At 44.3% G+C, this 15,883-nt stretch overlaps 1 protein-coding gene across 1 annotated transcript in view; it reads right to left on the reverse strand.

The window, feature by feature from the left end:
* Positions 1-2,118: 2,118 nt before the first annotated feature.
* LOC309801187 (uncharacterized protein) overlaps positions 2,119-15,883 on the reverse strand; it is a gene marked incomplete at its 5' end in the record, with an annotated part of 63,276 nt that continues 49,511 nt past the window's right edge. The window contains one exon of the mRNA XM_082615698.1: positions 2,119-2,268. The remainder of the gene's footprint in view (positions 2,269-15,883) is intronic.

Consider the following 15,883-nt stretch of genomic DNA (forward strand, 5'->3'; position numbering starts at 1 on the left):
ACGGTGCGTCCTCCTTGCAAAGAGAGAGAACAGCCAGCCCCTGATGGATGGGGCAGCCCAGGTGTGAATCGGGGCCTCAGCACCCAGTGAGTGATAGTATTGGAATCTGAAGCCCAGATTTAATACATGAGAAAGGAACAGGACAGGGAAGAAGTTACCCTTGTAAATAAAAGACTAGCCAGATGTCAATAGTGGGGGAGGCTGGCAGGGTGGGAATGGGGGTGTGTGTGTGGGAACTCTCCGTACTTTCCGCTCAGTTTTGCTGCAAACCTAAAACTGCTCTAAATAATAAAGTCTATTTTTTAAAATTGGCTGAGGTTTTTTTTGTTTTTGAAGTCTTAGTTCTATGGCCATAGAACCCTGCCGAGCATCATGCAGAGGTCTGTTCTATCTCAAGAGGGAGACAAGGTAAGCAAGCCAGCTAAACCATCGTGATTGTAGGAGCCACAAGAAACAGAACATCTCTTTCTCACACTTTTGGCATAGCCACTGCTGATATAATTCCTCAACTGTGTACAATTGCTTTGCATTCTACAACTAGGAAGGAAGTTATAGCAAATGCTTCTGGGAGAGATAGACTCTGGCTGAAGAAGAGCAGGTAGATCTATTCTTGAGAAAAAGTTTTTATATTCTAAGCCTCAGTGTCATCTGTGAAATGAGGATAGCAGTATTATCTGTCTTACAGAGCTGTCACGCGCATCAGCTTTCAGCGTTGCCATCCTCCCTACTTAAAATAGCCACACTGTCTGCTCCCCTACGCTCACCGGCACTTCCCAGCACCCTTCCTCATTTTATTTTTCTACAATGTATTTATCATCATCTTTATCATATAGTTTCCTCTTTAAATACTCTTTATCTCCCTTTGGAATGTAAATTCCATACAGAAGGGATTTTTTTTTTTTTTTTTTTTTTTTTGCGGTTCGCGGGCCTCTCACTGTTGTGACCTCTCCCGTTGCGGAGCACAGGCTCCGGATGCACAGGCTCAGTGGCCACGGCTCACGGGCCCAGCCGCTCCGCGGCATGTGGGATCTTCCCGGACCGGGGTACGAACCCGTGTCCCCCGCATCGGCAGGCAGACTCTCAACCACTGCGCCACCAGGGAAGCCCCAGAAGGGATTTTTGTCTGCTTTATTCCATATCCCCAGCACCTGGAACATCTTCTAATATATAATAAGTCCTATATAAATATTTATTGGATAATAGCATTCAATTTATGTAAAGTGCTCAGCACAATGCCTTGTACATGCCAAGTATGTAATACACATTAACTAACTATGATTATTTGTATTTTTCCATGTTGCAAAAAAGAGTAAAGAATTATGAAGTTCCAGAGAGGACAGAAAGGGATGCAGAGCAAAGAATTAGTTAAGGTCCAGGAACATAAGAACAGACTTCCTAAATGGCATAGTTTTACTTGGGGTTGGGTCTGCAGATGTGGGTATGTGAATGGCTCCAGGCCTGGACCCCTAAATAGCACAAAGTGCCCACCACATAATGATGATTCATTGTGTCTACATCAGAAAGCCTCGAAAACAATGCATGTCTGCTCTTTAGCCAACTACTTCATCTCTTTTTGATTCTTAGAGCAGAATCTGGTGTGGGCCAGTTGTACTCTCCACCACAATTTTAATCACAAGCATTACATACTTTCAGTATTTCATTTGATGCTTAAAAGGAAATATGAAGAATTGTCCAAACCCAGCTCCAGTTAGCCATCCCATAATAGCACCACCAGGAGTGTGCCAGGCTATAAGGGCCAAAGCAAAAGCTCAGAGGGACATCAGAGCAAAAGGCTGGAAGTGCTAAAGCAGGTGGGTCTGAGCCATGACAGGCAGCAGGAAAGAAAGAAGCATCCTCAGTAGATACTAAGCTATCAGGGCATCCTGATAAGGCACATTCCTATTCTATGAGCTCACAGACTGTATGTAGCCAAAATCAGTCAACAGTCTGCCTCTCATCTTGATGGGAAGTTGGTTCTTTGAAAATGTGCTTCTATCGCCTCACTTCCTACAACACACACACACACCCCAAATCCTCCTCTATCAAGCTCAGTTTCTGATTGAAATGCTCTGCTGATCCTCAAAAAGAAAAGGAGAAACTTCAAAATCATAATGAAGGTATCATTGTACCGATGCTTTGGGAGGACTTTCCTCCTCTCAGCTCTTACCTTCCTCACCTGGAGGTGCACTCAGGCTCCAGACAGGAAGGCCAGGAGCTGAGCTCATCTGAGGGCAATCTGTGAAGTCCAGGCACACCACACTGGCTCGGCTTTCCCAAAAGAAAAGAAAAGAAAAAAAAAAAAGTGAGACAGCTACAGGCATGTGACTCAAGGGGCACAGCTACACATCCAGTGCCTTTGTGCAAACTGTAAAAATGTGCCTCCTTTAGGGCCTTGGATCGGAAACAATTTTTATTCCTCAAGGCTGAAGCACTTGTGAGCCCAATGAGAGAAGTAGGGCTATTTTCCTCCTTGGCTGGACATCTTTGTGCAGGACAGAAACTGCATAAGTGCACCTGGTAGCTGGCTATGTGAGGAGGTATTGGACGGCTAGGGGAAATGAAGAACAAAATGCCTGACCCCTACTCTATACACCCCAAGGATGAGACCCTTTTCCTTTGCAGCTGGAGTTTCATCTGTGGTTGGATCTCCCCGAGAAGACACTAACCTCCGAGTCTTCCTCCTCCATGCTGCCCCCAGCACTAACCCTGCTCGAGGCCTGTGGTATCAATACTTAAACTAGGCTGAACTAGGAAGAATGAACAAATAACTTAGAAGGCCATTTGGAGAGGGGCGATGTGGTGTCATGGAAAGTCTGCAGGATATGGAAGCAGCTGGCCTGGCAGGCTGGCTTGATAAGTGTCCACTTGGTGAGGCAGAACTGCATTTCCCAGAGTTCCCTTCCCTGCACGTGTCCCATCAGGGTGGCCACAGGAGATAGTCTTGTGGGAGATCTGAAGGGGAGAAGCAAAGCAATGGTCCTCCTGTAGCTCACACCTGTTGCCGCTAATCTTCTGACTCACCTTATTGGCCCCAAACAGGTGTCTTTCTTTGCTGCTCTTGCCGCCCCAGAGCTCTCCAGTGTGAAAGCAATTGCAGCTGCCACCTCCCAGCCCCTATTCCAAACTCTCTAGCTGCAATCTCTTGAATTCTTAGCTGACAGCCAAAGAAACCGACCCCATTCCAGTCAGCTGACCTCCCTCCCCTCCCAGGTAAAATGCCAGCATTTTCACAGGGGCTTGGAGAGACAGGGCTTTTGAGCAAAGAAAGGATGAGAGCAGAGCTTGTAGGCACCAGACCAGGCTGGTCGGGGAGGTGTTTTGGGGTGTTTTCCTCCAAACCCCACCATGACTGGCATCACATACTCTATTTAGTTTCACGATAAAGGTGATTACTTATGACCTTATTAGCAAAGACTATAGATACCTCAGAGAAGGCCTCCACTGTTTAAGTTCTTTTCCAGTTTTAGGGACATGCCGGAACATGGAGCAGTTCAGACGAGGAGGTCGCTCAGCCCTCCCTGCTGTTTTACCCTCTGCCCCGTCTGCACCCTCCACTGCCGACATCCATGTCTACTCCCTTCATCCCGCCACTCTCTCCCTTTCATCCTGCTGTGTTACTGCCCTATCCTCCATCTGTCTTGCCAAAAATGAACAAAGGAGTATAAGCTACCCTAGGATGGCTTGACACAGAAAAGATGTCTTTTCAAAATCCCAGAATGTCACGGTAAACTCGCTGAGAAACAGTATGATGACTGTATCAGCTTTTCCAAACTCAGTCTCTGTGAAAAAAAATGTTGAACACTTGACTCATTTGCTGACAATTTGGGACAGTTAAACAGGGGAGTAAGAAGAGAGAAAGAAGAAAGGAATAAATAAATGGTTTCTTTTTATCCATAGGTAAGTGATTCAGGTGCCAAGGCTCACGAATCTTGGAATACAGTCAGCTACAATCATGGCTGATTCTCCAGATGAAGAGACCAAATACTGGCAAAACAAGAAGCAGATTTGGACCATCACATTCCTACTCTACTGGATGCTGAGAGATGGACGCAGGACAACCACCCCCAAGCTTCCTGGTACTGCTGTTGTCATTACAAAATCCTCGCTCCTTCAAGGTATCATCTCTTGCCCCTGCCAGAGAAAACCAGTCTTTAAAAGAAACTAAATCCAAGGTCACTTACTTCCACATAAAGAGAATATTTTGTTGGCTGCCAAAATTCATTTTTCTAATGTACTCTTATCCAATAACTTAAGCCTGGTGCACTGGGCACAGTCCAACTTGGGTAATTCCATCCTGCCAACCAAATTCCCCCAAGGAGTTTGAACTGGACATGATATTCAATATTATTCTTCACTTCTTCAGCTATCCCCTCATTAATTAAACTAATGCTTTTCATTTCCAAAGCATGATGCGGATATGGGGATGGAATTTCTAAAAAGGGATTATTCTTAAGAATTTAGTGATGAGAGGTTCCATTACATGAATTCAGTCAAGTTATTTGGAAGTCAAATCTGGATTCATTTATTTAACAGATAGTTATTAAAGTATATGCCAAGTACTGTTCTCAACATTGTCGATGCAACAGGCCACAAGAAAAGGTTTCTACCCTCAAGAAATAAATATTAGAACAAGTATATGAGATGAAGTTGGAGTGAGGGGCAAGAATCAGACCATCTAAGCCATGATCTAGAGTTTGGATATTATTATAAGGACAGTTGGAGAGTATTGGTGGAATGATGTGGTCAGATTTGGGGTTTTTTTTTAATAAGATCACCATGGAGGAATATCTGTGGGCCAGGGTCCTAGTCTTCTGCTATTTTCCACTGGAATTGAATTATTTGGGGGTCAACACAACTGTGGCCCTCTTCTCCTCCCTGCAAGCCCTCAAACAGCATTGAATCTTGGTTCACTCAGAGGGCCAAAGAGGCCAAAGCCACGGTTTGGCCACATGGGCCATCAGCACTGCATCATTACATGATGAATGCTGCTTCCCTCTTCCTCTCTATATCTGGCTGTATACTTCACAGGCTCCCTTTGGTCATATGAGACACCAGACAAAAGAAGGTAAATGAAGAAGCATTAGTTCATCTCCACTGCTCCAAGAGCTGCCCATGCTCTGCTGAAGGTAGTTCAGGGACAAAATCAAGGAGCAGAAACATCGATACATACATGTGGCTTATTGAATGGTGGCATTCTTAGATGAGCATTACCATTGAAAAGAATCATTTAAAACTTTCTAGTTATTGCCCATCCTGTGAACAGTGACATATATAAATGAGACAGTCATAGAATCTGGACATAGAAGGGGATATTAGTGGTCATCAAGTCCAACCTTTCACCTAGGTATAAGATTTTATATTGAATCCTCCTAAATATCTTTTTGTTAGTTTAGATTTATCCTTCTACCCAGTTGAGATATTTTTGAATATTAATTCTCCTATCAGGCATATTAACTAACCATCCATGTTTTATGACAGATATAAACTCAGTAACACACTGTGGCAAAGACAGTTCTCACCAAATATGCCATGTACTCCCCTGCTTTTCCCAGACTCTTTTGTAATTGGGTTGGGGCCATGTGACTTCCTGTGGCCAATGGACTGTGAATGAAGGTGATGTCACTTCTGGGCCAAGTCATTTAAGAGCCAGTATGATTCTTTTATTCTTACATTCCCCTGACACAGAGACCTTGTAGGCCACAAGTTCTAGATGCCATAACTACAGGGGGAGCTTACATGAATTCCATTAAAGACTCTACATTGAGCTACAAATTGAATTTATCACCCAAAGACTTAAAAAGAGTAAATTAAATGTCATTAAAATCCATGTACACTGATGTCCCAAGGACCATGGTAGTTAATCCACTGAAGGTTTTTAAGCGTGGCTGTGATATAATCAGATTTGAATTTTAGAGATGTATCTGATGGGGAGCAAACTGGAGGGAACTAAGACGGGAAGCAGGAAGAACAGCTAAGAGGCTGGCTCAACGGCATCTGGAAAAGGGGTGATGATTGTGGGAGCCACTACGAGCTGATGAAAAGCACAGTTCTGTCATAATCACTTCATTTCTACATTTGCCAGTGTTGCTAGGCTTGTGTCAGGGAAATGACCAAATGCATAGCCCTGAACTTGCTCTTGCCCACCACTCAGGCTGGTTCTGTCCATTCTCTCTCATCTGTCCTCTGGCCACTTGTACCCCTTTTGGTTTCCTTCACTGCCTTGAGGACTCTTTCCAAAGCTGAGCTTTGGCACAAGCTCCTTCTTATGTTTAGAATGTTTTCCTACTTTGTCCCCTTTTCCAGGCTAATTCCTCAAACTTTAAATCTCAATTTTCTCAGGGAGGCCTCCCCGACCCCATAAACCAAGTTAGATCCCCTCACTTAAACCATTTGCCCTTTGCTCTTCCCCTTTCAGGACATTCAATACCCCTGCAATCACTGCTTACAAAAGCACTTTCTCTCTTTTTGAGACTAAAAAAATTCCTTGAGGGCAAAAACCATGCCTGTTGTGTTTATGCCTAAGAACTTAGAACAGTGCAAAGTAGGTGTTCAAATAACATTTGTCGAATAGGATTATCTAATAATTTGTTCTGAAAATGTGTCAGAAGTAAGTATGACACTAAGTGGATTGCAGGTTTTAAATCTCCCCTTAACCCTCTTACACTGTTGGTGTGGGAATGTAAGTTGGTGCAGCCACTATGGAAAACAGTATGGGGGTTCCTCAAAAAACCTAAAAATAGAATTACCATATGATTCAGCAATCCCACTCCTGGGCATATATCCAGACAGAACTCTAATTCAAAAAGATACATGCACCCCTGTGTTCACAGAAGTGTTATTCACAATAGCCAAGACATGGAAATAACCCAAATGTCCATCAACAGATGAATGGATAAAGAAGATGTGGTACATATATACAATGGAATATTACTCAGCCATAAAAAAAGAAAGAAAGAATGCCATTTGCAGCAACATGGATGGGACTAGAGATTATCATACAAAGTGAAGTAAGTCAGAAAGAGAAAGATAAATACCATATGATATCACATATATGTGGAATCTAAAATATGCCACAAGTGAAGCTACCTATGAAACAGAAAAAGACTCACAGACATAGAGAACAGACATGTGGTGGCCAAGGGGGAGTGCAGGTGGGGGAGGGATGGACTGGGAGTTTGGGATCAGCAGATGCAGACTATTATTATATACAGAATGGACAAACAACAAGGTCCTACTGTACAGCACAGGGAACTATATTCAATATCCTGTGATAAACCATAATGGAAAAGAGTATTAAAAAGAGTGTGTGTGTGTGTGTGTGTGTGTGTGTGTATCACTGAATCGCTTTTCTGTACAGCAGAAATGAACACAACATTATAAATCAACTATACTTCAATTAAAAAGAAAAATAATCTCCCCTTTTTGTTTTCCGCCCTTCTCCAGATTCTGGATGATTCCTCTTTCCTTAAGCTTCCTCAGAGATGACCTACAATGATTCTTTTCATTTTCTGGGGTTGTCATTGCTTCAGTGCAGGGATCTACAGACTACAGCCCAGCCCAATTCTGGCTAGCTGCCTGTTTTTATAAATAAAGTCTCATTAGAACACAGCCACACCTATTCATTTCCAAATTATCGGTGGCTGCTTTCACACTACAAAAGCAGACTTGAGTAATTGCAACCTAGACCACATGGCCCACGAAGCCTAAAATATCACGTTTACAGAAAAAAATTTGCCAACCCCTAGTCTAGGGTAAATTTTTGAACTCATTTAAGACAGCTATGTGATTTCTTTCTGTCAGCTCATCTATATTTGGATGTTTCCTCTTTGCCCATCTTTGAACTGCCTTTACAATTTGAGATGTATTCTTTCTATTAAAGAATTCAGAACAAAATAGACACCTGCCTATTATCATCTGCTGACATATATCCTCTGCCCCATGCAGTGTCTCTTCCACATTTGTTACTTTTTATGATAAAGTTCATTTATTTAAAACAAAAATCACTTTCTCATTTTTGAAGTTACTCGATTAACATTTTCTTTTCTTTTCCAGTTTTATTGATACACATGACAGAACATTATATAAGTTTAAAGTACACAGCACAATAATTGGATATATGTATATATATGTAGTGAAATGATCACAGTAAGTTTAGTTACCATACATCACCTCTGCCTCATTTGTTCTCCTTGCTCTACACCTGTGTAACGAAGTCCATTTTATCACCCTAAGTATTTTTGCAAGATGCATTTCACTCTCAGTTTCCTTTTGCGGGTTATATTCGTTCTTGATTTTGTGCTCCTCTGCCCATGACCCTTTATGATAAGAACTCACCAAACAGCTCTCTTTGCAGACACAATCATTCCTTTCTTCAGGATCACCTCCACTTGTGTTATCAGAATTTTTTTGAAAGTTACTTATCTCTCAAGATTGGATCTCTTGATATACCTGTGAGTTTTTCTTTCTTTTTTTCAAAAATTTTCAAGTGTTATTTTGAGTTTTGAAAGCATGTCAGAAGGAGCCAAGATGTCCTTCCTGAGCAATTTTGGGCTCTCAGATGATTCCCACTCACCTTCTACTATCCTCCCTCCAGTTCCCACCTGGTCAGTATCATGGGTTGAATTCTTTCTCCCCCAAAAAAGATGTGCTGAAGCCTTAAGCCCCCGTACCTAAGAATGTAATATTTTTTGGAAATAAGGTCTTTATAGAGACAATCAAGTTAAAATGAGGTCATATGGGACTTCCCTGGAGGTCCAGTGGTTGGGACTCCATGCTCCCAATGCAGGGGGCAAGGGTTCCCCTGGTCGGGGAGCTAAGATCCCACATACCGCATGGTGCAGCCAAAAAAAAAAAAAAAAGGAGGTGATAATCTATAATGAGGGCATCTTTATCTCCAATAAAGAGGAGAAATTTGGACCCAGAGACAGACACACCACAGAGAGAACACTACATGAACATGAAAGCAGAGATGGGGCGATATATCACAAGCCCATGAACACCAAAGGTTGGGAGCAAAGCACCAGGATCAAGGACAGAGGCATGAGACAGAGTCTTCCTCCCAGGCCTCAGGAGGAACCAAGCCTGTCCACACCTTGATCGTAGACTTCTAGCCTCCAGAACCCTTAAACAACAAACTTCTACTGTGTTAAGTCACCCAGTTGGTGGGAATTTGTTACAGCAGCCCTAGCAAACGAATACAGTCAGAATCAGTCCAGAGATGTGAGAGTTTGCAGGCTGATTCCAACGTGAGCTCCACCTCATTTCCCCTGGGTCTGCTGACTCTAGCTCCTGCCGTCAGAGCCTGTGGTCATCCCAGTAAAGATCTTCAGACTGAAGGTTAACCTCCAGATATGTTCATCTCAGTAACTCCAAGATGGGGCCTCAGATCTGACTTTCATGAGGCCATAGATGTAATCCTGAGGCATGAGAAGCAGTGAGGGCCTAACTCACTTCGTGTAGTTTAGTCTCCTTCCTGGCCCCAGGGCCTTAGCACAACACTCGAGAACTGACATCTGACCCACATCTGCTGCTAACCTCAGCCAGGATCCAGGGCCCCCAGTGGGCTCCTGTGCTGCCTGGTGTCCCCAGGTGCCCCTTCCCTAAAGAGATCTAGGTGGGTGCCTGCCACCCACCTCAAACCTTTGCCAGTCCTTCTCCACTCCAGGCCCTAGTCCAGTGACAGATCTCCCAAATTATTATTCTTGGTTCATATGGGGGGAAACTGAGGCAGATAAAGGTTACGACCCTTGTCCAGGATCAGAAAGCTAAGTGGCGCCCCTGGGACTTGAACTCAGGCAGTCTGCCTCCAGAGCTACTCTTTTCTCCCACCCTTTCTCACAAGGATAAGCAGTTTGCCCACCATGCTGGGCAGCTTTGAAACAGGTTCCCTATCATCCATCACCTTACCTACCTGCTTCAAGCAGATGGTCACCAGTAAGCCCCTCTTCTAGAGAAATCCTAGAATACCCTTGGGGATGAGTCAAACAAAGGGAGGGAGTGTGAAGGGTGGGCAGGGGTCAAGGGCTCCAGCCCTGATCCTGTCCCACTAAGAGAGTCTTTCTCAGAAAAGCAGAAAGACCAACAGATTACTAATGTCAGTCATTTAAGGACACATCCCCTGTCCAGTGAAGCATCCCAAGGTGCGCTTAAGGGGAAAGTCTGGGTGGATGAGATTCAGTTGACCCTCAGCCCATCTGTCCTTCACTCAGTGTGACTATCTGCCCTCACCTGCTCTCTTCAGCACCCCAGCTTCTCTTCCGCTTGACTCAGCCAGCTTCACGAGCCACAAAAATAATCTCCTCGCTATTGGCCTACAGCTTTTCAGACTTTATCAGGCAGCCTCTATAACCAGGTATAGCTCAACTCTTAGGGACAGAACACCTTGACGCAGCTCCACCACCCTTCCCCCACCTCTAAGGATTCAGGATGGTCCTGACAGGCAGCCTGCAAGGAAAATGATTCCTGGCTGGAATTAAATAACAGAAAGCTTCTAGAAATCTAAATTTGACACTGATAACTGAAAGATTTAAGGCATTAGCCATAAGACTGGGCAGGAAAGACTCTACTCCATTCCTAGGCATTTGAACCTGCCTGTGATGTAAGTCTGGCTTAGCTCTGGACAAATGTGCCCTTGAACTGGCAGGTTATACCTTCATACTTAAGGGACTATTAATCAGCACAAAGCCTCAACAGGCAGCTGGATTTTATAAGGAAGAGGGGAATTAGAGAGGGCACAGGAGGTGCTGAGCAGAGACAGTGCTTGGCAAAGAGGAATGGTGGCAGCTCTGTCCTGCCAAGATTACAAAAGCAGGAAGGGAGTTATAGGAAGTGCTCCGTAGATGGAGCCTACTTGAAAGGGCAGCACCCCAGCTCCCACTCTCCAAGCCCCACCTGCGTAGTAAGCCTGAAGGGGTTAAACAGTCAAATCCATATCCGGCAGCAGCTAGGAGGGCTGTTTGTTATTGCAACACAGGAAGTATCAAGGATCTCAGTTCAGAGGGGAAAACCTGTTTTCGCTTATACTCAATCTGAAAGCATCTCACTTCCTACCCAAAAGCCAAGGACATAAAAACCACTCTCGGGGCTTCCCTGGTGGTGCAGTGGTTGAGAGTCCGCCTGCCGATGCAGGGGACACGGGTTCGTGCCCCGGTCCGGGAAGATCCCACATGCCGCAGAGCAGCTGGGCCCATGAGCCATGGCCGCTGAGCCTGCGCGTCCGGAGCCTGTGCTCCGCAATGGTAGAGGCCACAACAGTGAGAGGCCCGCGTACCGCAAAACGAAACAAAACAAAACAAACAAAAAAACCCCACTGTCATCCCTGTAGCCTACAGGGACAGAGTCCATGCAGACCTCAGCGGGAGATACCATCCCCCAAATAGCAGCTGGGCCAGTTTCTGCAGAGAGCAGAACTGAAAGAAGTAGCCTCTGCAAACTGAGAACTCTCTGCAATCAGCAGAAGGAGCTTGGGGCAAGGAAGGACAGAGTAGTGTCACTAGAAACTCAGGACCCTCTGTGCATCCCAACAGAGACCCCCTCTTCCTCGGGCAAGTAAGGCGAAAGAGTGTGGTGAGCCTAGGAAGAGGTGACTGATTGGGCAGAAATGGTGGGGGAAGAGGATGACTGTGGTTTTTGCTCTGGTGATGGAAGTGAACGTAGCAAAGAAGAGAAGTGATGGCTTAGTCCCATGGGTGTTATTGTTTCCATAGCCCCAGGCCCTGGCCCACAAACTTGTAATCCCAAGCAAGGCAGCTGTGTGCTCTCATGGTCCAAGGAGAGAAAATAGAGAGGACATAGATGCTTGGTTAGCTCAGCAACACTCCACCCTTGTCTCCTTTGGGTTCCAGCCCTCAGGCCCTGGACATGCTTGTCACCATGAGTGAGCTCTTGGGGGACAATGGACCCAATGACCACATCAGCTACAGTTTGCATCCAAAAAGAACCATTCCAATGGAACATGGCAGAGGACATACGAGAGGATGGGTAAGCAATTTAGAATAAGGATAATGGGGGAAGGAGTGGGGAAAGAGGTCTTTGAGCTCAGATAAAGTCATTTCTTTAGCCAGATCTAAAGCTGTCATTAATTCCCTAAGATAGAGGCATTTTAACTTACAACGTACCTGATGCCACTTGAAGCTTATTGTGTTGATACCACATTTAAATATTAACTGATATAATTAACTGTTTAGTTAACTGGATACAGTTCTCATTTCACATGTAAGGTTAGTCATTCTCAACAAATCTTTTTATTGCCTCTATAAAATTCAGAGTTAAAGAACCCCTTAAAGCATCTGCGGATGCCCCCAAACTGTCATCCATAGTCACTCCCGCAATCTGAGGGCAAATTTTGAATAAGTAGTCATTCTTATCAAATGCTTCCCTAACAATGCTTGCAGCTGTGTGATGTGGTGCCCATCACAGAGCCAGTATAAATCATATCACTAAAGGAGCACACATTGCTTAGCCCAGCCCAGGAAGACTTCAGAGATTTTGTTGAACTAGTTTGGGGCCAACTTTTGGATGAGGACAGAAGGGGAACTGAGATCGCTTCATCTGGTGTTAACTAAAATGAAGGTTAACATGCCAAGTATGTGGGTCACTGACTAAAAATAAGACAACAGATTGGAGAACTAAAGTTGTGCCTAGGAAGATGTGTTAACACTGAAGAAAAGGGTGTAAAGACAGGAGGATCTGATACTGAGAGCTGGTTCCCTCATGGATAAGAAGTATGAAGCAAACACAAGAGGAGACAAGAGCGGTGAGGGGAAGTTGGAAGGCCTTCAACAAAGCTTCCCTTTCGTGCACCACCACGACTTCTTCCCCTGCCCTCAGAACAGTTCCTGATGGTGCTGGTGGGAGGCTTATTTCCAATAATCCCTCAAGTCCACTCAATCTTCCTTCTCTGGCAAAGTAGAGAGGAGGATCCATTTTGCTGAAGGAAACACTTGGTTCTCACAGACTCAAGAAGTATAACCCACTTCTCTTCAGACATCTCTATTCTGTTTTCCTAAGACAATGTATGAATTAAGCTACAATGGGCCCCGAAGAAGCCAATTGAAAGCATTGAGTCTGTTTAGGAGGAAGAAATCTTCCCTCTACCCTTCTAGGTTCTTCTGGCTGGTCTAAGAATTAAAGTGACATGAGACAGATTAACAATAGAAAAACTTAATTTCATATGTATGGGAACCCCACATACATGACAGGGTCAGAAACCTCACGTACTTTAAGAGGTTCAAAGACAGAAAGACAAAATGAGGTATGTATGTCATCCTGAGCTAAGGAATGGGATAGGGGCCTGGTGCTTCCAAGGACAGGAAGGTCATTCAAAAGACAATAAGAAGAAGAGCAAATGTTTGGTAATTAGATATTTGCTCTGCCATACAGATGGCGCCATGTCAATAAAATTTATCTCTGGTAATGACTCTTTTCTGGGGAACATCCCCAATTTAAATTCTTCTAGGTAGCTAAGGGAGGGGTAGTGGTTTCTCTTGAACTACCAGGGTCTCAATTGCCTTTAGCTCAAAATAATTCTCACATAAAGTGACACATTTCGGGGAAGCTCATTCTGAACACTTACTAGTCTGCTTAGGTTCCAGGATTCTAGAATGGAACACCATTTACTAGCAAATCTTATACCACTACAGCCCCCCAAATTTTCCACATAGAGTTTCTTCTCTGGGCCCTCACAAGCCCTTGTGAACATGTCTCAGGGGATACCAGGCCCCTTGAGCAGGACTATGAGAAATTTTTCCAAATCTCTCCATACACAGCAAGTTCTCCTCACACTTGAGTGTGTGTGTGGTGGTGGGGAAGGGGTGACTGGGAGGGTATACATCATCATTTCATTCACACCCTAATAAATCTAGAGAGTGCTCGCTTCTTCTTAGAAATTATTCATAACACCTCCTGTTTGTTGTTTGTCTTCAAATATTCCCTGTTCTTTGTTTGGCCTCTTCAGGGCACAAGTGGCCAGTCCCAGTAGGTTTTCTTTCTAATGTGATTCTTCCTTTATAGTTTGCTAGAATGAACAGCAGTGGGAATTCTCAAATTATAGTAAGAAAAAGAAAAAATCTCCTGAAGAGATTGTTTTCAATGCAGATTTCTCAGGCCCTGTCCAAATCTATAGAATCAGGCTCAGGAATTTGCACTTTACTAAGCTCTCACCTGTCACTCCCCACCCCAAGATCCAAAGTCAGGTGGTCCACAGAACATATGCTGTAAAACATGGTGCTGGGGCTTCCCTGGTGGCGCAGTGGTTAAGAATCTGCCTGTCAATGCAGGGGACACGGGTTCGAGCCCTGGTCCAGGAAGATCCCACACGCTGCAGAGCAACTAAGCCCATGCGCCACAACTACTGAGCCTGCACTCTAGAGCCCGCGAGCCACAACTACTGAGCCTGCAAGCCACAACTATGAGCCCGTGAGCCACAACTACTAAGCCCGTGAGCCACAGCTAGTGAGCCCACCTGCCACAGCTACTGAAGCCCGCGCGCCTAGAGCCTGTGCTCCACAAGAAGAGAAACCACCACAGTGAGAAGCCCGCGCACCGCAACGAAGAGTAGTCCCTGCTCACCGCAACTAGAGAAAGCCCACGCGCAGCAGTGAAGATCCAACTCAGCCAAAAATAAATAAATTAATTAATTAAAACAAAACAAAACAACAACAACAACAAAACACGGTGCTGAAGGATGTACTTTTTTTAAATGTTGAGTTTTGAGAGTTCTATATATAGTCTAGGCCCAAAGCCTTTGTCAGATATGTTTTTTCCCAAGCCATAATTTGTCTTTTCATTCTTTTTACAGGATCTTTCACAGAGCAAAACTTAAAATTTTTATTAAGTCCAATTTATACATTTTTCCTATTATGGATCATGCTTTGGTGTCAAGTCTAAAAATTCTGCCTAGTCCTAGGTCAAGAAGATATTCTCCTGTGTTCTTTTCTAGAAGTTTTATAGTTTTGTGTTTATATTTAAGACCATGATCCATTTTGAGTTAATTTTGTATAAGGTGTGAGGTTTAAGCCCAATCGCTCTTGCACCACTTACTGAAAAGGCTATTTCTCCTCCAATGGATTGCTTTTACTCCTTTGTCAAAAATTAATGGGGGATATTTGTGTGGATCTATATCTGGATTCTCTATTCTGTTCCACTGATGTATGTGCCTCTTCCTTCCACTAGCAATACATTGTCTCAATACTGCAGTTATATATTAGACCCTAACATTGAGAAGAGTGATTCTCCCACTTTATTCTTGTTTTTCAAAATTGCTTTGGCTATTCTAGGGCCTTTCTCTTTTTCTTTCCTATATAAATTTTAGAAGAAACTCATCTAGGCCTATAAGGAAACTTGCAGAGATTTAGATAGGAATTGCATTAATATGGATCAGTTGTGCGGTTTTTTGTTTTTTTGTTTGTTTGGGTTTTTTTTGGTACGCGGGTCTCTCACCGCTTCGGCCTCTCCCTCTGCGGAGCACAGGCTCCGGATGCGCAGGCCGAGCAGCCATGGCTCACGGGCCCAGCCGCTCTGCTGCATGTGGGATCCTCCCGGACCGGGGCACGAACCCACGTCCCCTGCATCGGCAGGTGGACTCTCAACCACTGCGCCACCAGGGAAGCCCTGGATCAGTTTTAAAATAGGACTATTTTTTTCTTGCAGCAGAAGATTTTTAAAAAGCAGCTCTAAAGTCTTACCTGGTTAAAGTTATATTTTTACTTCCAGGCAGTACAATCTATTTTTTTGGTTACAGAGAGACCTTGTTCTCTGAAGGCAGGGCAGGCACTTTGGCAACTTGGGGGACACTCATCCCCCAGCTGAACCCGTGTCTTTGAAGCCCATGGGAGTTGGGCCTGTGGGAAACCCACGGACAGGGCCCCCAGCTATTGCTGATGAA

This window comes from Mesoplodon mirus (assembly GCF_964341445.2).
Source record: "Mesoplodon mirus genome assembly, chromosome: 3".
NCBI lineage: Eukaryota > Metazoa > Chordata > Mammalia > Artiodactyla > Ziphiidae > Mesoplodon > Mesoplodon mirus.